General features: G+C 44.4%; 1 protein-coding gene across 2 annotated transcripts in view; it reads right to left on the bottom strand.

The window, feature by feature from the left end:
- CD180 (CD180 molecule) overlaps positions 1-3,650 on the bottom strand; it is a 29,868-nt gene extending 26,218 nt beyond the window's left edge. For both annotated transcript variants that reach the window (XM_020878304.2, XM_020878306.2), the window contains exon 1: positions 3,430-3,650. The gene's annotated coding sequence lies outside the window, so the exon portion shown is untranslated. The remainder of the gene's footprint in view (positions 1-3,429) is intronic.
- Between the last annotated feature and the right edge of the window lie 15,216 nt (positions 3,651-18,866).

The raw sequence follows: 18,866 nt of genomic DNA on the forward strand, positions 1-18,866 counted from the left end.
ATGCCAGCTGAATGAGTGGATGGAAGGTACAGTTATAAATCAGGGCTTCCATGGTGGCTCAGACGGTAAAGAATCTGCCTGCAATGTAGGAGACCCGGGTTTGATTCCTAGGTCAGTAAGATCCCCTGGAGAAGGGAAAAGCTACCCCATCCAGTAATCTGGCCTGGAGAATTCCATGGACTGTATAGTCCATGGGGTCACAAAGAGTTGGACACGACTGAGTGACTTTCCCAACCTCACAACCTCTAGAGAAACAATTGTGTGTGTGTGTGTGTGTGTGTGTGTGTGTTTATGTGTGTGTGCATGAGTTTTATTATAAGGAACTGGCTCATGTAGCAATGGAGGGTGAGAAGTTCTGCAGCCATCAAGCTAGAGGCTCAGGAGGGTGCACGCTATAAATTCCAGTCTAGGGCAGGAGAAGATGACTGTTTTGGTTCAAACAGTTAGGCAGGAGACGTTTCCTCTCTTTCAGACTTTTTGTTCTATTCCGGTCTCCAATTTATTGGATGAGGAACATCCACATTAGGGAGGACAGTCTGCTTTACTCAGTCCACTGATTCAAACAAATCTCATCAGGAAACACACTCACAGACACACCCAGAATGACTTTTGACCAAATGTCTGGATATCCCGCAGCCCAGTCAAATGGACACATGAAATTATCACACTTGGCTTGTGGCCACATCATTCCAGCTTTCAAGGTCAGCATCTTCAAATCCCTTTGTCCCATCTTCACATTGCCTTCTTGTGTTTTTATATGTGTTTTAATCTCCCTTTGCTTCCCTCTTATAAGGATACACGTGATTACATTTAGGGCCCATCTAGATAATCCAGAATAATCTCCTGTCCTCAAGATCCTTAAAATAATCATACCCATAAATGCCTTTTCCAGATAAGGTAGTATTTATGGGTTCCAGAGTTTAAAACATGGATATCTTTAGAGGGTCCATTATTAAGTATCCTAAACTAACTCATACAAAGGGCTCCTTACTCCAGAAATTAAACCAAAAATTCAGGACTCACCTTTGTCAATAAAATTCTCCCCAACCTCATTTAATCCACTGACAACATCTATATTTTCCATCTTCTAAATAATCTTGAATCAGTTCAGCTCTTTCCATTTCTTCTTTTACCAACCTAATCCCAAATAGAATGTCTTTTCTGGATTCTTTTAATAGTACACTTATGTCAATTGTAATTATCTCTTTATTTGTGGAGTTATTTGTTGAATATCTGTCTCCAGTCACTAAGTTGTAAGATCCTTGAAGGTAGGACCATGTATGTTTTGATTACCATGATATTTTAGACCTCAGCAAAGTGTTTTGTTTGTATAGATTCACTGTGTGTGGGTATGTGTGTGTGTGTGTGTGTGTGCGCGCGTACACTCAGTCGTGTCCTACTCTTTGTTATCCCATGGATTCTAGCCCGCCAGGCTCCTCTGTCCATGGGATTATCCTAGAAAGAACACTGGAGTGGGTTGCAATTTCCTTCTTCAGGGGATATTCCTCACCCAGGGATCAAACCCATGCATTAGCAGGTGAACTCTTTACCAGTGAGCACCAGGGAAGCCCCACTGATTAGCTGCTCTCATGTATCCCATGTATGATGGATGGATGGTACCTATCCTGCCACGGCAGAGCTACTAGTCTGGTAAAGGGGCCATTCAGTGGCTTTGACTGTAAATCATTTCACTTCCTCATTTAAACTATTTGTATTGGGAGCCATCTGTAAGATAGACGTTCTAGTAGGCTCAAAGAATTAACATTATTACCCATTAACAAACTATATAAAACTCCTTGCTCTTATGGAACTTCGCATTTTAGTGTGAGGAAGGACAAATAGAAAGCATAATATATGTAAAACAAATGAATTCTATATATGTATATGTGCCTGTATATCACATTAGTGTTAAATGACATGAAAAAAATACAGCAGTTCAAAGGGGATTTGTATGCCTTTGTAATTTTGGACGGGGGAGAGCTTTCTGAGAATTTCACATTTGAGAAGAGATCTGAGTGAGTTGAGGGGTGAGTCATGACTATATCTGGGGAAAGATCTTCCCAGATTTAGCGAAGTGCTTTAAGGAGGTCTCTGAGGGTGGTCTTGGTTAGGTCAAGGATGGATGAGGATGAGGATGAGGATGAAGAGGCCAGTGTGGCTGGAGTGAGTGAGTGAGGCTGAGAGCAGGAGGAGATGCAGGCTAAGGAACCATGCAAACAGCCTGCACAGGAGCTAATAAGACAGTGGGAGGACTTTGGCTTTTCCTCCGAGTAAAATGGGGATCCACTGGAGGGTTTCCAGATGAGGAGGGACACTTTCTGACTTACAGATTAAAAGTATCTCTCTGGCTGCTGTGCGGACAGCAGGGCAGCAAGGGTAGAAGCAAGAACCCTGGGAAAGTTATTACAGTAATTGAAGTGTTACATGGTGTGGCTTGGACCACAGTGCTAGATAGTAGCAGAAGGGGTAAGAATTGGGCAGAATTTTGAAAGTAGGACCAATAGGATTTCCTGATAGATTGGGTATGAGGTGGGGGCGCGCGAGAGAGGTCAAGAATAATGCCCAGGATTCTGGCCAGAGCAACTGGAAGCTAGACTAAATTCAATTTTGTCTGGAACTCCTACCCCAAACATCTTAATTCCCTAAAGTCACTGGAACGGCCCAGCAGCCCTGAACTGTGCAGACAGCTGCTCAGAGTTGTCATCCATCCTACCCTGGAGAGTGTCTGATCCCTCCCCTCAATGCATGCCCCCTTTTCTCTCACATCTGTGCCTAGAAACTCGCTCAGTTTGCCTTCAGCTCGATGTCAGCCCTCAGCCTTTATTCCCTCCATGACACGTAGTCCCAGCGCGTCCTGGGCCTTCCTCTAGAGATTGGTCTGAGCATAAGTCCACTGTTTGAGGTATCCTTCCGACCCTAGCTTTTTGTTCACACTCCGGACTCGAGTTGGGCTGGTTATTATTTTTTCTCACAGAAGTTTCTCGTCATTCTAGTCCAGAGCAGTTGAGGTCATTCAGTAGCCCCTGGATCTCTGTTGGCCCCGGGGGCCTGGCCAAGGGCCACTTTAGGTAACGGTGCCTTTTATTCAACTTCTTCCTGAATTTTCAGTATTCTAGTTGACTGGGGCTTTGGGCTGGGCTATGTGACTGGCTCGATGGAAAGGCCGTTCCGTTAAGAAGCGGTAGCTGTTATGAAAGACGTCTCACCCTCCCCTACATGTACAGTTATGCCGGCTCGGGTATCGGTGCTTCAGGGCTTTGGGGAATGTCTGGAAAGTCAGTGGCAGAACAGTTGTCTGCGGCTGGCCTGTTCTGACCCAGTCTCTCACCCCACATAAGCCTCTCGGCGAGTAACATGGAAGGGTCAGGCATCTCATGTTTCTCCCCTTGAGGAGAATCAGGGTACCAGTGTGATGGCATTTCTACCCACCGTCCGTTGCTGGGAGGCCCGGCTCGTGTGCGCAGGCTGTGTCCTCCAGTCCATAAACCTACGTGTACTTGGAAAGCAAAGTTTCTTGGGGGGATGGAACGTAAATGGACTCTCAGCTCTTTCTTGAGGAGTTGCAGTCACCAGCTTCCCCCTAAAAGCCAGCTCTCTGAATCCCACAGACACCCACATACACTCGCCATCCTCAGGGTCTTGCCCTTCCGGCTCCCTGCCCCCTCCCCCACTGGGGGCTGGCCCGCCGTGGTGCATGCTGGGTAGGCGGTCAGCGCCGCAGAAGCGAAGGGCTCCTCGGGTATGGGAACGAAACAGCCGAAGTGCCGCAGGCCTCCCCGTGGGGAACTGAAAATGGTGTAAATGCGGGGGGTGGGGTGGGTGTGGTTTCTGCAGAGCTTTTGAACAAAGTCGTCCAAACCGAAAACTGCTTCTAGGGGAGCAAAGGCTTCTCTGGTGGTCTCGTAAGGCCCCTCCAACTCGCCGCCGAGCCCGGGTGCTGTTAATTTGTTAATATGCACCTCCTGTGAGATCTGTTCTAATTAGAGGGCTCAGTAGAAGAGGTTGCGGGCAGGAGCTGAAGGCCGAAGACCCCACATTACCTTCTAGAAACACCTCGTGACGAGGTGCGGAACTAAATCAGCTTGGGCAAAACTTGGGGGTGCTGATTCAACACAGCTCAGAGTACACGGGGGAATTTATCTTTCATTGCCATGTAACCAAATGAAAGGGCAAGAAGCTACTTTGTCTCAGTTTTCTGAAAGGGGTTGCAACAAAACACGTTAGGAAGCCTTCACTCTTGCACGAGGTGTTTGGACTAGGTGGGATCAGAGGAAGCGGGGTGTGACTTCGCCGAGGGGAGCGTGAGCTCTGGTGGCAGCGTGAGAGGTGACAGCCAAGTCTGCTGGAGCCTGTCTCTGGAATGTGAGCGGAAAGAAGCACTTCTGAGCCTTCCTCTTGCAGAACTGCAGCTTTTTTTGCGTGTGTGCTCCTAGGGTCTAATGGGTATGAATTTTAGAATCTTGGAATGTCCTCTGCTAGGTACCATGTAAAGGGTCATTTATTTCGCATTGACTGTGAGCCAAATACAGTTCCAAAGGCTTTCTATGCATGAGGCTTACAAGTTTCTGTGTATTTACAATTACCGAATATCATTAAGAACAAAAACCAAGTGGCCTACTAGTGTGCATTGAGTTCTTTTGTTCTTATACAAAAGTGATTGTCTTTTGCATATATTTGCAAGCAAGGGAAAACTTCTAGAAGGGTACCCAGAGAAATGACATAGCAGTTTTCTTTAGGAGACTGAGAGAAGCCTCAACTAGGGAAGTATGATGTGGGAGGGATATTTTTCATTTAGTACACTTTTGTTCTGTTTGAATTCTTTTAACCATGTGGGATGTATTCTTGTTTCAATTTTAAAAATATTTATTTTTAAAGAGAATGAAATGAAAATGCTGTAACTCAAAACAACCTCGTGGATCAGATGCCTTGGGCTGAATCCTAGAGGACAAGTCCAGAGTAACACAGTGGACAGAGGACCAGGGGACAGGGTGGAGGAGGGACCTTTGAGGATGTCTGTTTTGCCACAAATGAGCTTGCTATCTTGGTGACTGAAAAACAGCTCTAATCTCAAATTGAAAGAACTGGAAATGGCAGTTAAAGTTCACCTGATGTGAACCCGTATCAAACTAAAGTAAGAAATATGAAGTTGCACCTGTAACTTGCCCTCTATGCCACTATATTATCATTCTAATCCCCAGTTACCTCAGCCAGATAGACAAGGGGTCCTCACTCCCATACTAAGTTCCTTCCCAGCTGGTGAAAAACTATAATGTGATTGTTGTTACTGTTACAGGCAGTCAGGAAACTGGCCCAGTCATCTGGCCCTCAAATAGGGAGCCAGAAGTCACTGCTATCATTGTGAGAGCTCCAAGACAAATGAGACCCCAGACCTGCCATGCCAAGGAATCCCACATCTTACAGAGATAAGGCATGACCCATGAACCTTAAATAGAGGCTCCACTGTGTAAAGACCACCAGAGGAATAGATCCAGGGTTACAGGACTTCAGGGAAAAGGATGACACTAGCCAGGAGGTAGTCCGAATGATTATAAACGACTTTGCTTGACACTTAGGACATTCGTAGAGGGAAGGAAGTGGAGGAGAAGCAGGCTGAAAGTATCAGGGAGGGTCCTGGGTTCCATTCTGGGTAAGCAACAGGTACCAATTTAGTTCTGAGCACAGGATTGGCCAGAACTTGAGTCCTTCAGGAAGATGAACCGGGCAGCAGAGTGGAGGTAAAGAGATGAAGGACCTAGGCCTAGGAGATGGGTTTGCAGGCTCTGGGATTAGTCCTCCAGCTGAGAGCTAATGAGAGTCAAGGAGAAAGAAAGAAGAAGTGGAGACATTCATGACCGATTCTGCAAAGGACACAGAAAAGAAGTGATGATTGATTGGGGAGCCCAACTGGTGGAGTTCTGAGGCTGATTGGTTCAGAGGAAAGGGATAGAAGAAGTGGAATTGGTGGCACCGATGCTAAGGAAGAGGATGAGTCAGCACAGCATATTTTGGGAGTACTGGTACCCAGGTACAGAAGTCTGAGGCTGGAGCTTGGGAGGGAAGCTGGAGATTTTGTGGGGAGTGAGCTTTGTAGTGGAAGTAGTTGACTCCCAGATACTAGATGATTTTGCAATTAGGGGTTTTTGAAGGAAAAGAAAATGATCAAGCCAGATAAGCTAAAGAAAGGCAACGGCAGAACGATAAGCAAAGAGTGGAGTCACCGAATTTTGGTTATTGCAGTCTAATAGAGCAGTTTATGATACCAACCCCCTGCTCCCCCCGTCCCCCGAAAGGTGAAGAAAATTAGATGAGAAAGGCCATTGTTTATAGCAGCTATGTGGTCACTGATGACTTTTTAAGAGAACTGTTAATAGAGAGACATAAGGCGTGTGTATTGTTAGTTGCTCTGTCATGTCCAACTCTTTGCAACCCCATGGAGTGGGGCCCGCCAGGCTCCTCTGTCCACGGAATTCTCCAGACAAGAATACCAGAGTGGGTTGCCACTCCCTTCTGCAGGGGATCTTCCTGACCCAGGGATTGAACCTGGGTCTCCTGCACTGTGGACAGATTCTTTACTGTGGCCACCAGTGATTTAAAGCATAGTTTGCAAATTTCATGGTTATAGGCTGAATCCAGAAGAGGTATTTTATTTCATTCTCAGTGTTTAAAAAATCAAATTACTGGCTAATTTTTAGAAATTGTTCAGTTTCACTTAAAAATCCCAAATTCTAAACCTACATGATCTAGCCAACCAGAACCCTCATGCCTCTTGGTTGGATGATGGCTGGATGTTGGCCCTGTGTCTAGAATGTGGAATGGGGAGTGTGAGAGGTGGCCATAGGCTGGTGGGAATCTCTCGGCAATCTCCAGGTTCCCCCAGCTACACCCAACCTCATTCTGACATTTCTGCTGTCAGTGTGTTTGCGCTTGGTTAAGGCATGTGCAAGGCTTCCCAGACGGCACTGGTAGTAAACAGCCAGCCTGCCAATGCAGGAGATGTAAGAGACTCAGGTTTGATCCCTGGGTCAGGAAGATCCCCTGGAGGAGGGCATGGCAATCCACTCCAGTAATCTTCCTGGAGAATCCCCATGAACAGAATCCCCATGGACTGGCGGACTACAGTCCATAGGGTCACAAAGAGTCAGACATGACTGAAGTGACTTAGCATGCAAGGCACGTGAAACTGATGAGGAAATAGATGTCAGTTACTCTTTCAAGTAGACCGCTCCTTCGAAAGCTTGCAGATGACATGCTGAAGAGAAAAGGATGCTTAATCAGGGTGGTCAGGAGGAGAAGAATGGGTGTGTTAGGGTGATGGAGACTCATGCTCCACTTGGTGTTACCCAAGAGGAAAAACTGAAGTAAACAATAAGAGACTGAAGAGATGGGAGACGAAGTGATTGATAAAACCAAAATTATATGTGGGAACTGAGGAATAAGCAAGATTGGAAAGAAAAGGAACCTCTCTACTATTGAAATAGGAGAAGCCACATACAGAAATAGCAGGGAGTAGAGGAGGGAGTCTGGAAGAAGAGCTGGGATTCATGTTATGTGTGGGTGGGCTAATAAAACGGGGCTGAGTTCAGGGCCAGACCAGCAAGTGGGCGGGACTGGAGGGGCAGAGAGGGGTGATTCTCAGGGCAGGGAAATAGTTTGGCAGTCTTCAAGTGGTTATTCCTTAAATATTTGTCCAGTAGTCATGTTTTTGAAATGGCAAAGAGAAGCTGATTTTCTCTCTTAAAATTACATGCCTATGTTTATATTTAGAAATTGGAGTTCATTACAGGCCCATATGTACCATTTACACTTAATTGAAATTATCTCTCACTTCACATATTTTATGTAGTGATAGGTACTCTTATTTACTAAGTATAGGAAAAACTGCATTAATAGTAGGAAAATATTGTTCAAAATGGATTTAAAGGTTTCTTTTTCTGACTTACATGATGGTAAAACACATATCATTTTTCTTTAGTTCTCTTTTACTCTGTCCTTTTTTTGAGATTTTATTTTTTTCCCCTGAGCCAGACAACTTCATAGAAGTCTTAGGTCAGTGCTTCATACTGAGATAACCATGTGAATCACTTGACTGATAAATACTACAATCTGCATCCTGCGGTTTCAGCATTCCGTTGGTCACTTGGTGCTGGCCTCAGCTGTTCTATCAGCTGATCTCAAGATCTGTGGCTCTTTGGGCAAACCATCTAACTTGTTAAAGTGAACTGTAGCAAACAGGCAGTGCCTTACAGTATGCTTTAATACAGTATACATGTTGGTGTATACGTGAGCTTCCCTGGTGGCCCAGCGGTAAAGAGTCTGCCTGCCAGGGCATGAGATGCAGGTTGGATTGCTGGGTTGGGAAGATCCCCTGGGAGAGGAAATGGCAACCCATTCCAGTATTCTTGCTTGAAAAATCCCATGGACATAGGAGTCTGGCAGGCTATAGTCCATGGGGTTGCAAGGAGTTGGATACGACTAAGGGACTAAACAGGAAGAACAGCGTGTTGTTGAGAGTCAGGAGTGGGCTTCTGTCTGGCCAGTTATGGGAAAAGTTTCATGCAGAAATCTGAATTCACTGGCATCGTGTTGCAGACTTATTCTTGTGTTGGTTCAGTGCACTTTCCTGATGAATTGGTACCTGTAATAGGCGCTTGGTTCTTCTTGTGGATTTGGGTAGGATTTAGGCTGCAATATGGAATCAATTTGTGGAGGGTGTTATAGAGAATGTGAAAGTGGATCTATTCAAGGCAAACAAAAGGACCACCTAGACATAGAGAGGGACTTGCCAATTTGTGGCTGAGAGATAAAGGGAGAGACCAGAATGATTTTCTGCAGGCCAGCAGGGTGTTGCAGTGATGGTTCCTGTGGGCTTATGTTGGGCAAGTGGGGTCAGAGTTGAGTGTGGACTGGTGGTGGCTTGGAGGGAGTGGGGAAGAAGAGGAAGTGAAGGAAACTGTAGTTGGATTTCAGAAGTCTAGTCATTTTAGTGAGATGCTCATTTTAATGAAACATCCTTAAGTTGCTTTTAAAAATACAGCCCTATAAAATTATAATTAAAAATTCATTTCCATAACGTGTGAATTGCTTGGAGAATTGACTGTCACTATAAGCTTCGTGTGACTAAGAACACTTTCTGTTTCCCAGTTGTCTTTGGGAATCCAAATTGCAGTGCATTTGTGGCAGTCTTCAAAATAATAGATTTCTCATGTGACTGCATGTGATACATCACTTTATTTTTCATTTTAGTTTTTCTGTTACTCATAACTGAGTTATGCTAGTCATATTGCCGAGCACTGGCAACTTATGTGGATATAGTTAGGTGTTGTTAAAATGATTTGGTTAACGTTCATGAAGGGATAAAGACTAGCATTATTATGATTGTGACTGTGCCTAGATCTACCTGAGTCTTGGTTCCTTTCTTTTAAACTGTGGTGGGGGCAGAGTGGGGGTGGAGTGGGCCAGATGATCTCTAAAACACTTTCCCTTTTAAATGTCAGAGAACATGAAAATAAGCTAGGATGGTAGTTAGGACAGAGTTTGAATGCTGAAAGATAAACCGAGGCATATTAAAATGTTTAAAAGTTTATTTGAGTGAATATGGGCTCTGATCTGGCAGAGACAAACCAGAGGTAGTTAAGAGTCAGAAGCAAGACTTTGGTAGAGGAGACTTAGAAAGAGATTATGTCCTTAGAAGGAGATATATGATTGGCTATAACTTAAACTGTTGCCTCATTCAGGAAAGTCTAGTTAGTTGTTTGTGATTGGTTCTGTTTGGTTTTGATTTCTTGACCTTGAGGCTTAGACTTTGGTTTGCTTATGTAGGTGCCAAACATTAGCACTGCGTTAGAACATTCGAGTCACCTCAGTCTAACGGCCTCCTCGCTTAACTAATTTAAAGAATGTGATGAGAGTAAGAAGGTAGTGGCATGAATGTCTTAGTTTTGTTAGGAGAGGTAGGTAATTTGTAGCATTACCTCAAAAACTCTTCTGAATTCCAAGAAGACAGTTATGGTCAGTTACATGTTTAAAGCTCCTTATGGCTAAAATATACATTTTTTGGCTACATGGTAGAGCTGTTTAGAGAACACAGGGAGGCCTTGTATAACCAGTGCTTACAATATATTTATTCTTATTTTATAGGATTTAGGAGATGGTGTTACTACTTTAGTTGATTCTGGAGCTTATGGTTTTTGCCTCTTTGTTCCCCTGTGTTCTGGGATACCACCACTGTTCAGGATCTGGCATCCAGGCCCCATGAACAAGATGTCTCTTTCTTGAAATGACTCTACTCTGACCCCTGCAGGAACTGAAATTTTGCAGAGAAATGCTTACGGAATGTTGTGGGTCCCCATCATGGTGGTTTTACCTATTTTCCCTTGTCATTTGGGAGCAGTCAGCCTCTAAGCACTGTCGGCCTACTCTTGATCACTGTTGTACTGTAGACCATTGTGGGGGAGCTCTGCGAGAAAGAAACCATCTCTGACTCCACCTCCCCTTTCCAGCAGCCGGAATCCCATTTCCCAAATCAGTATTAGTCTTCTCCACAGAAGGGGTATCATCTGGGGTTTCTTAATCAGGTACCTCCTGAATTTCTTGATCAGCTGTCTGTAATTCTAGCTTGTTAGCCAAGCTTCCTTTCCTTATGGTTCCAACTCTTTCTACCTGGAAAGAGTTGCCTTTCCAGGGCAACTCTGCACTGGAATGTGGCTGCAATTACTAAAAATGGTAAGGTATGACTGGTAAACTCTTGTATCCTGATATTTAGATACCAGGCCTTCTAAAACCTCATTCCTTTTAGATACATTGAAACATTATTTTTGGTACTGTTATTTTCCTTTCTATTTTTTTTTTTCTTGGTTGATGATTCTAGGCTACAAGGATAATTTCTGTTAACAAAGTTAACTTATCATAGTTTTTAATGGTTTATACCTAATGGCCAAAGGTATAGTAGGCAGCTTAGAACAGCGTATTTAATACTGTGCTAGACACTTTATGTACATTAATTCTTCCCCCTCCATAATAACACCTTATGAGATAAGAATTATTATTCTTTTCAAGTTCATATCATGAGAAAGGAGCAAGTTAAATTCATGCTTCTTTTCTCCAATATCTAAGCTCTGTCTGCTGTACTTAGCTTCTTTTTCACTATGCAGTTTATTTTATTTTTTTTAAGATTTTTTGATGGGGACCCTTGTTAAAGTCTATTAAATTTGTTACAACATTGTTTCTGTTTTTTAGGCTTTGGGTTTTTGGCCATGAGGCATTTGGGATCTTAGTTCCCCTGGCCAGGGATTGAACCTGCACTGCCTGCATTGGAAGGCAAAGTCTTAACCACTGGACAGCTAGGGAGGTCCCTATTAAGTCGTTTATAATATTAATTACCATATATCTCTGTTGCATTAGTGTATAGTGATTAACATTAAAATTTTCTCTGAGTTTTCTTGGTAGAAAAGAAAAACATGTATATATGTATATACAGGTATTATATATATATGTATATAGACAGCTATAGGGAGATGGAGTAAAGTCTATGTTAATAAAATATGTATATTACACATTTTAACAAATTTAATATGGTAAATTTGATGAGGATGTTTTCACTAAATTAAAAAGTCAGACTGTAGTTAAATGAAAACTAGCTGAAATCACTGTAATTCAGTTCCATGGTGTTTGAACAGTAGACTATTTGAAGTGCTGAGTCATATCCCACCCGCCTCTGCGCTCTTCATGGATAAATAGGTCTTAAATGCTGATCTGAAGATGACCTCAGCCATTTGTAGAAAAGCTTCTTGGTTAAAAGGCCCCAAACATGTACGTGCCTGTGTGTGTGCTAAGTTGCTTCAGCTGCGTCTGATTCTGGGTGACCCCATGGACTGTAGCGCACCAGGCTCCTCTGTCCATGGCATTCTCCAGGCAAGAATGCTGGAGTGGGTTGCCGTGCCCTCCTCCAGGGGATCTTCCTGACCCAGGGATCAAACCCATGTGTCCCTTGCAATGGCAGGTGAAGTTTTGTTTTTAGCCTCTAGCGCCTCCTGGAAAATTCCAAATACACACATGCAGTATATTTTGTATCTCTATTCCATTTTTAATGTTGTCATTTTTATCTCCACCTCTAGATTATAAGCTCCTTGTGAGTGGAGACCCCTCTTCTGGTTCTCTCCTATCTTTTCAGGGAATTGGTCAGGGTCAGGCCCATTATATGCTCACTAATTAGAGGCGGACAATCAAAAGTTCCTTGAGGCCCTGAGAGAAGGCACCCGTGAGTAAACAGAGGAAAAAATGAAGAAGACAGAGATGCCTGGCAGGAGAGACCGACTATGCCAGATGGAAACTGGCCCTGCAGCCTCATCTGCTCGTAGGGCTTCTTATTCAGGCTCCAGTAACCTCAGATGTGGAGATTACAGCGCTTAATATTGTTGCCCCTTCCTTTCACCGTGAATGGAATGGGGACACTTGCTGGGGTCACAAGGCATCAATGATCTGTCATGACTCAGGCTGGGGTGGATGTCCAGGCAGATTTTTTTTTTTTTTTTGAACAGACTGGCTGTCTCCTGAGATCTGACCGTGACTAGAACTTGGAGGAGATTCAGCTGGCTTTGGTTCAAACCAGACAAACTAAAACAATACCAACAGTAAGGGGAAGGAGTCTAGACCTCACAAGAAATGCTCCTTCACCTTCAGCCTGCAGTCTGTAAATTCTTAGCGTGAGCCTCCTAGCAGCCCGAGTGTCCTTCTGTATTCCAAACAACTCACCCCGCACAGAACCACGAGTGAAGATCTTTCGTGGAGATGGATAACGATTGAAGATTTCTCAATAATAACATTAAGTGATATTGCACCCATGTCAACATGTCATAGGTAGAAATAACAGAAGCTTATTCACAATGTAGAGGATTTTTAGTTTTAGAAAATTAGAGAATTCCTTGGAAAACTCCTAACACTGCTGTTTACTGAGTGTTGACCATGCGCAGAATGTAAGGCCCATCTAATTGTCTCAACTCATTTGGGTGGAAAAGATAACGTCTCTGAGTCAGATTCTTTGTGACCCTGTGGACTGTAACTTGTCAGGCTCCTCTGTCCAGGCAAGAATACTGGAGTGGGTAGCCATTCTCTTCTCCGGGGGATCTTCCTGACCCAAGAATCGAACCTGGGTCTCTTGCATTGCAGACAGATTCTTCCCATCTGAACCACCAGGGAAACCCAAGAGGGAACTAGGATGGAGTGGAGATGTGGCAAGGATGTTGTTCATGTTTGTTAAATGCTTTGGAAGCAGGTGGTCTGCGGAGACTAGCAGCACTTCAGTGTGGTTCTTTGGACCTGGTGTCCAATCCTTGGTGCTCTTTCCAGGCCTCTTTTGGGTCAGGGCATGAGCAGTAGTCTGAAGCATAGCAGCTAGTTAATTCCATGGCTTCTCCGTCTCTTTCTGTCTCTGGCTCCCTCTATTCCTGCCTCTGTCTGTCTCAAACACACACTGACATTTGTATGAGGGAGGGCAAAAGGGAACATGGAATGTGGTTTAACTTTCAGAAGTTTAAATGAGACGCTCTTTGTTAGTGAAAAGCAAACAAAACAAGCTGGCCACAGGGTCAGCATGCTCTGGAATGCAGAATTGTTTGTCGCCAGTCAAACAGCCGCCTGATCCTGGGTTTACATAATGTTTCAGCAAACCGAAACAATGCGGACATTTACCATTAACTCAAGGCCTCAGCCATAAAATCAGAATTGGGAAAGATGAGGGTCACTAACTCTGCTCTTTAAGGCCCTCAGCAAATAGCTCTGCCCAGGGTAAAATAGCTCCTTAGACTAAGGGGTCCAAATTTATTAAACACCTAGTCTTTTGCCAAAGAATCTGAATAGGAAGATGGAAGACGCCAGTCCCTTCATAGGGCCAGGGCCACACTGACATCTATCTGGCAGACAGAGAACCAAATAATGGTGAGGTGACACTGTTTAAAGTGAGATTCATTTTAGACAAAACTCCCTGTGTGAGAAGAACAGAAAGGAGAGCCCAAGTTCTCACAGGTCAGAAAAGGTGCCCAGAGAGATAGCATCTGAACTGAAACCAGCAGGAAAAGTAGAAGTTTCTCAGGACTGTCTGAAGGTGTGATGGGGTAGGAGCCAAGGTGCGTGCTACAGAGAAGGTTAAGTAACTGTAAGGCGTGAGGAGCCTGGATTATCCCAGAAATGACTGAGAATACCTTAGTGTGGTCCAGTGTGAGGAGTGTCAGGAGAAGGGGTGGGGAGGGTGGCAGTCAGGTCAAGAAGGGTCTTGTGCACATGTGAGGCCAGGTGCTGACGTCTACCCTGTGCGGGCAGGGATGCTGGGGACATCGTTTGAGCTGGCTTGGCCACACTTGCCTCTTGGCCGTGGTCCTGAGGAGTGCAGGCGGGAGGGGGTGGCTGGAGGGATGAAGTGGTCCAGTGAGGGGAGGGGAGGGCACTTCTGTGGTGGATATTCTGAATGGGCATACTGAGGACTTGCCAGGCCCAGGTAAACTGAGACCCATGCAGCTAGTGGCGGGATGGCAGGAGTGGGCTGTGTGGTTGGCTGTAGCTCCAGGCAAACTCTAGGGCTCAGGAATGACTCTGGGGGCTCCAGGGTCTGACCTGCCTTTTGAGGGCCATTCTCAGTGCTGAGACATAGCCTCACTGCTGCCCTGGATGTGTGTCAGCTCTGAGGGGTGCCTCTGAGGTCCTGCTGCTCTGCAAGTGTCTGCAGCCCAGCTGCTGCTGCTGCCATCTCGCTTTAGTCGTGTCCGACTCTGCGACCCCATAGAGGGCAGCCCCCCAGGCTCCGCCTCCCTGCGATTCTCCAGGCAAGAACACTGGAGTGGGTTGCCATTTCCTTCTCCAATGCATGAAAGTGAAAAGTGAAAGTGAAGCTGCTCAGTCGTGTCTGACTCTTAGCGACCCCATGGACTGCAGCCCACCAGGCTCCTCCGTCCGTGGGATTTTCCAGGCAAGAGTACTGGAGTGGGGTCCCACTGCCTTCTCCATCTGGAGCATAGCAGTGGGTCTTAATTAATACTTGGTGATTGAACCGAGCTGATGATATTGGTGCTAATAGAGGAGCTGGGTGCAGCCCTGGGCACCGTCAGACAAAACTCCATCCAGGTGGTGAGAGAAGCAATTAACAAAAGAAGCAAAATGCATAGAGAGCTAGATGGTGAAATGCACTGTGAGGAAACAGTAAGGTGGAGAGCGTGGTTTGCAATTTTAAATAAGATAAGCAAAGACCTGGAGGTGGGGAGTGCCCCTTTGGATCTGTGGGAGACCAGCGTCCCAGGAAGAGGAGAGAGGGCCAGAGCGTGGACCTGGGTGTGAACCTAGCTCGTTGGAAGCCACAAGGAGGCCAGCATGGCCACAGCGAGGTCTGCGAGGCTGAGAAGTGGGGCGCGGGCAGGGGGGTGCTGGGCGGGCTGCCATTGTCCCTACGCTGAGTGAGGTGGGGGGTCCCGCTGGTTCTCCTGTGCTGGGCGCCGCCAATGCCTCTGAAATGAGAGGTAGGAGGACTGCTCTAGCCTAAGGGCCTGAAGAGCTATAGTCATCAAACACTGTGCTTTAAGTCTTAGGATAAGGAGGACGATTGGAATGTGGACTAGTATCAGGTGATACCCGTTGCTCTTAATTTGCTTAGGTGTGATTTTTCTACTAAGGTTACAGAGGAGAATGTCTTCATTCTGAGGAGACACATACTGAACTATTTAGGGGTGCAGTGTCTTTGATACCAGCAACTTACATTCAAATGGCTCAGTGTACACACACATAGCCACAGTGAAATGGATACAGACAGACAGAATGCCAAAATATGAACAGCTGCTCCATTTGGTGGTGGGTATGTAGCTACCAGTTATACTAGGCTATCAACTTTCATTTTAGAAAATGTTCACGTTCAAATGTTGGGGGAAATCCCCTCCGCTATGGACCGTTTCTTTTGACTCTGCCTTTGGCTGCTGTTATTTATTTTCTTGAGATTCTGCCCAGCCCCCCAGGCAGTTTATTTGCTTTAGGTCAGAAATGTTTGTCTCTGGAGACTGAATCACAGAACACGGGGATTCAGGTGAGATGCCAGAGGGGTGGCATCTACCCGCTTTGGGCTGGCAGACCCCAATAGAACAGGCCCATAGTCAAATCATGGTAGGTAGACGCCTGATAATTTTAAGAGACACTCTGCAGGGCAAGAGGAGGACAAAGAAGAAATGCAGCCTTGCAGAGGTTATTTCCTCTCTGGAGTGTGTACTTTCCCCCTGATGTCCAGTTTCTAAATTATTCCACTCTTTACCTGCTGTGTGAGTTGACAAAAGGCTAATGTGATTCAGAAACTCAGCAGTCATCCAGAAAGTCTATTTCCAGTCTGGTGGTTACCAGGCTGTGTCAGAGGATTGAGTTCTGGTGTATTAAATCTCAGGTTTAATCCAGGGGCCAATATGTCTGTGAATATCAGAAAGCTCAACCCCCCCTTTGCATGGGTCACATCAATTCCATATGGCATTTTCCATGTGGAAGCAAGAAATAGTACATCCAGAAAGTTGGGCTTAGCACCTATGGATCTCCTGATTAAATTTTAGTGTATAGTTAGGATCTGAGCATTTATATACACACAACTTCTGCCAGCCACATAAGATGGAAAAAATAAATAACTCATTATTATTATTATTATTATTATTATTATTATTATTAAAAATAGAGCTCTTTAGAGCTCAGAGAAAAGCCAAATGTAGGTGATAATATATAAAAGACTTCCTAAAGAAAAAGTTGTTTGCAGCCTGGTTTAAAAAAGTCTTTTGTTTTGCTGCAGGAATTAAAATCAGAGACAAAAATTATTTGAAACTAAGGGAGGAAGTAGAAAATTGGTCACTATTTGTAGATTTGTCCGTTCTTGGTACAGTAGTAATAATAATAGTAACTATAGCAACACTTAATATTTTTGAACACGTACCATATGCCAGGTATAGTTAGCACTTTTGAAATTTAATTTACTTCTGTGACAAACCTATGAGGTAGCTACTACTATTATTTTAATTTTTAGGGAACTGAGGACCAGAGAAGTTAAATAGCGTGTGTGAAGTCAGATGACCAGCAGTTATCATAGGTAGTATTCAAGCTGTCTCTTGAAGTGAGCTAAATAAAATTTGATCCTATTTTCTTTTGCAAAATCTTAGTTCCCTGACCAGGAATCAAACCCATAACCCCCTGCAGTGAAAGCACAAACTCCTAACCATTGGATCACCAGTGAGCATCCAATTCTATCCTATTTTTTAGAGGTATATTTTTGTTTTTACCTTTCTCCATGGTAAGGCTTGTTCTCGTCCCTCTGGGGGATGTTTTGAAAATGCTAGTCCATTACATTCCTAGCAAGCTGGGTCTCTAGGTGGCCAGGTCTCACTAGACTGCCAGAGTGGACCATGGCTCCAAAATTGATGGCAGACTTGACTCCATGACGGAGAGGGGCTTGAACACAAACCGAGGGGCTCTGGATTACCTCTCTAGAGATGGGTTATTCTCGTCACCCAGCATCAGTATCAGTTTTTGTGAGTGGTCTGGCAAAGGGAGAAATGGGTTGTTCCTCATTCTGGGTGACGCAGAACTGAGGCCCCGTGAGTTGGCTGCTCCTTTAAGTCTTCCTTTTGTCACTCTGTCTGTCCCTTCATGTTTAGTGTCACATCTTTAGCTTCTTTTCCCTCCATGGACATGAGCCCCCCTCTTGTATTTGGCACACGAATTCATGTGAGGAGCCTCAGAATTACTATTTTGGCAAATTTATTAAGGTGGCCCTAGTGGTAAAGAACCTGCCTGCCAATGCAGGAGACATAAGAGACATGTGTTCAATTCCTGGGTCAGGAAGATCCCCTGGAGGAGGGCATGGCAACCCACTCCAGTATTCTTTCCTGGAGAATCCCATGGACAGAGGGGCCTGGCAGGCAAAGCATTGGACATGACTGAAGCAACTTAGCACATTGATAAATTGAGAAAGGCAATTTTGTGTATTGGATGCCCATTACTCATCATCTCAATAAAAAACCCAAATGACTCATTTTCTTCTCAGTGTGGTGGGGAAAAGCGACACTTCTGAACTGAATCCTGGCAGTAGTCTTCCTGAATTATCACATTGCTTCACAGAGGTAAAGGTCTAGGGGAATGACCAGTGGGTTTAAATTATTTCCAGACCTGCATTGTAAAGTGCTGTGAATGCTAAATAATAAACAACAGACCTGCACTGTCACAAAATCTGATGAAACCTTGTAATGGTTTTCATTTAGTCTTGTGTTTAATGTAGTTATAATGTTCTGTACATCTAAAGAAAAATAGGTTATTGTATATTCTATGATTTGAGATGTTTGACAGATCTGAAATATTTTAATCTTGGGATCATCAATATACATAAACTTTAATCTACCTCTGAAATTCCTTTGAGATAATATGAATTCCCATCCCTGATGTTATTAGAGTTATTGTTCTTAAAAGCAAATTGAATAACTCCCTTCTTTTTTTGTGTAAAACAATCTTTCTATGTTCCTTTATTGTCAGTAGATAGGATTTCAAGGTACCTGGGATGGGATCCAGTGTTTCATGGTCTGGGCTCTGCTCACTCTTCATGGTTGACCGTTTCCCCAGACGTTATCTCTATTTTAACCTTTCTGAAGTCCCTGTATTTTCCTGCGTGTGTTCTGACTTGTCCAACTTCCATGGCTTTGCATAGGTGATTTGTTCACTTATCTTGCTTTACTTCCTGGAAAACTCCCAATGGTCCTTTGAAACCACTCAGGTATCACCCTTTCTCTGAAGACTTCCTTTATGCTGACTTCTATTCATTGCTACTCATCTGACAGAGTAGGAGAATCTGTGTTCACATATTAACTGGCAATGTC

Source organism: Odocoileus virginianus, chromosome 14 (assembly GCF_023699985.2).
Source record: "Odocoileus virginianus isolate 20LAN1187 ecotype Illinois chromosome 14, Ovbor_1.2, whole genome shotgun sequence".
Classification (NCBI taxonomy): domain Eukaryota; kingdom Metazoa; phylum Chordata; class Mammalia; order Artiodactyla; family Cervidae; genus Odocoileus; species Odocoileus virginianus.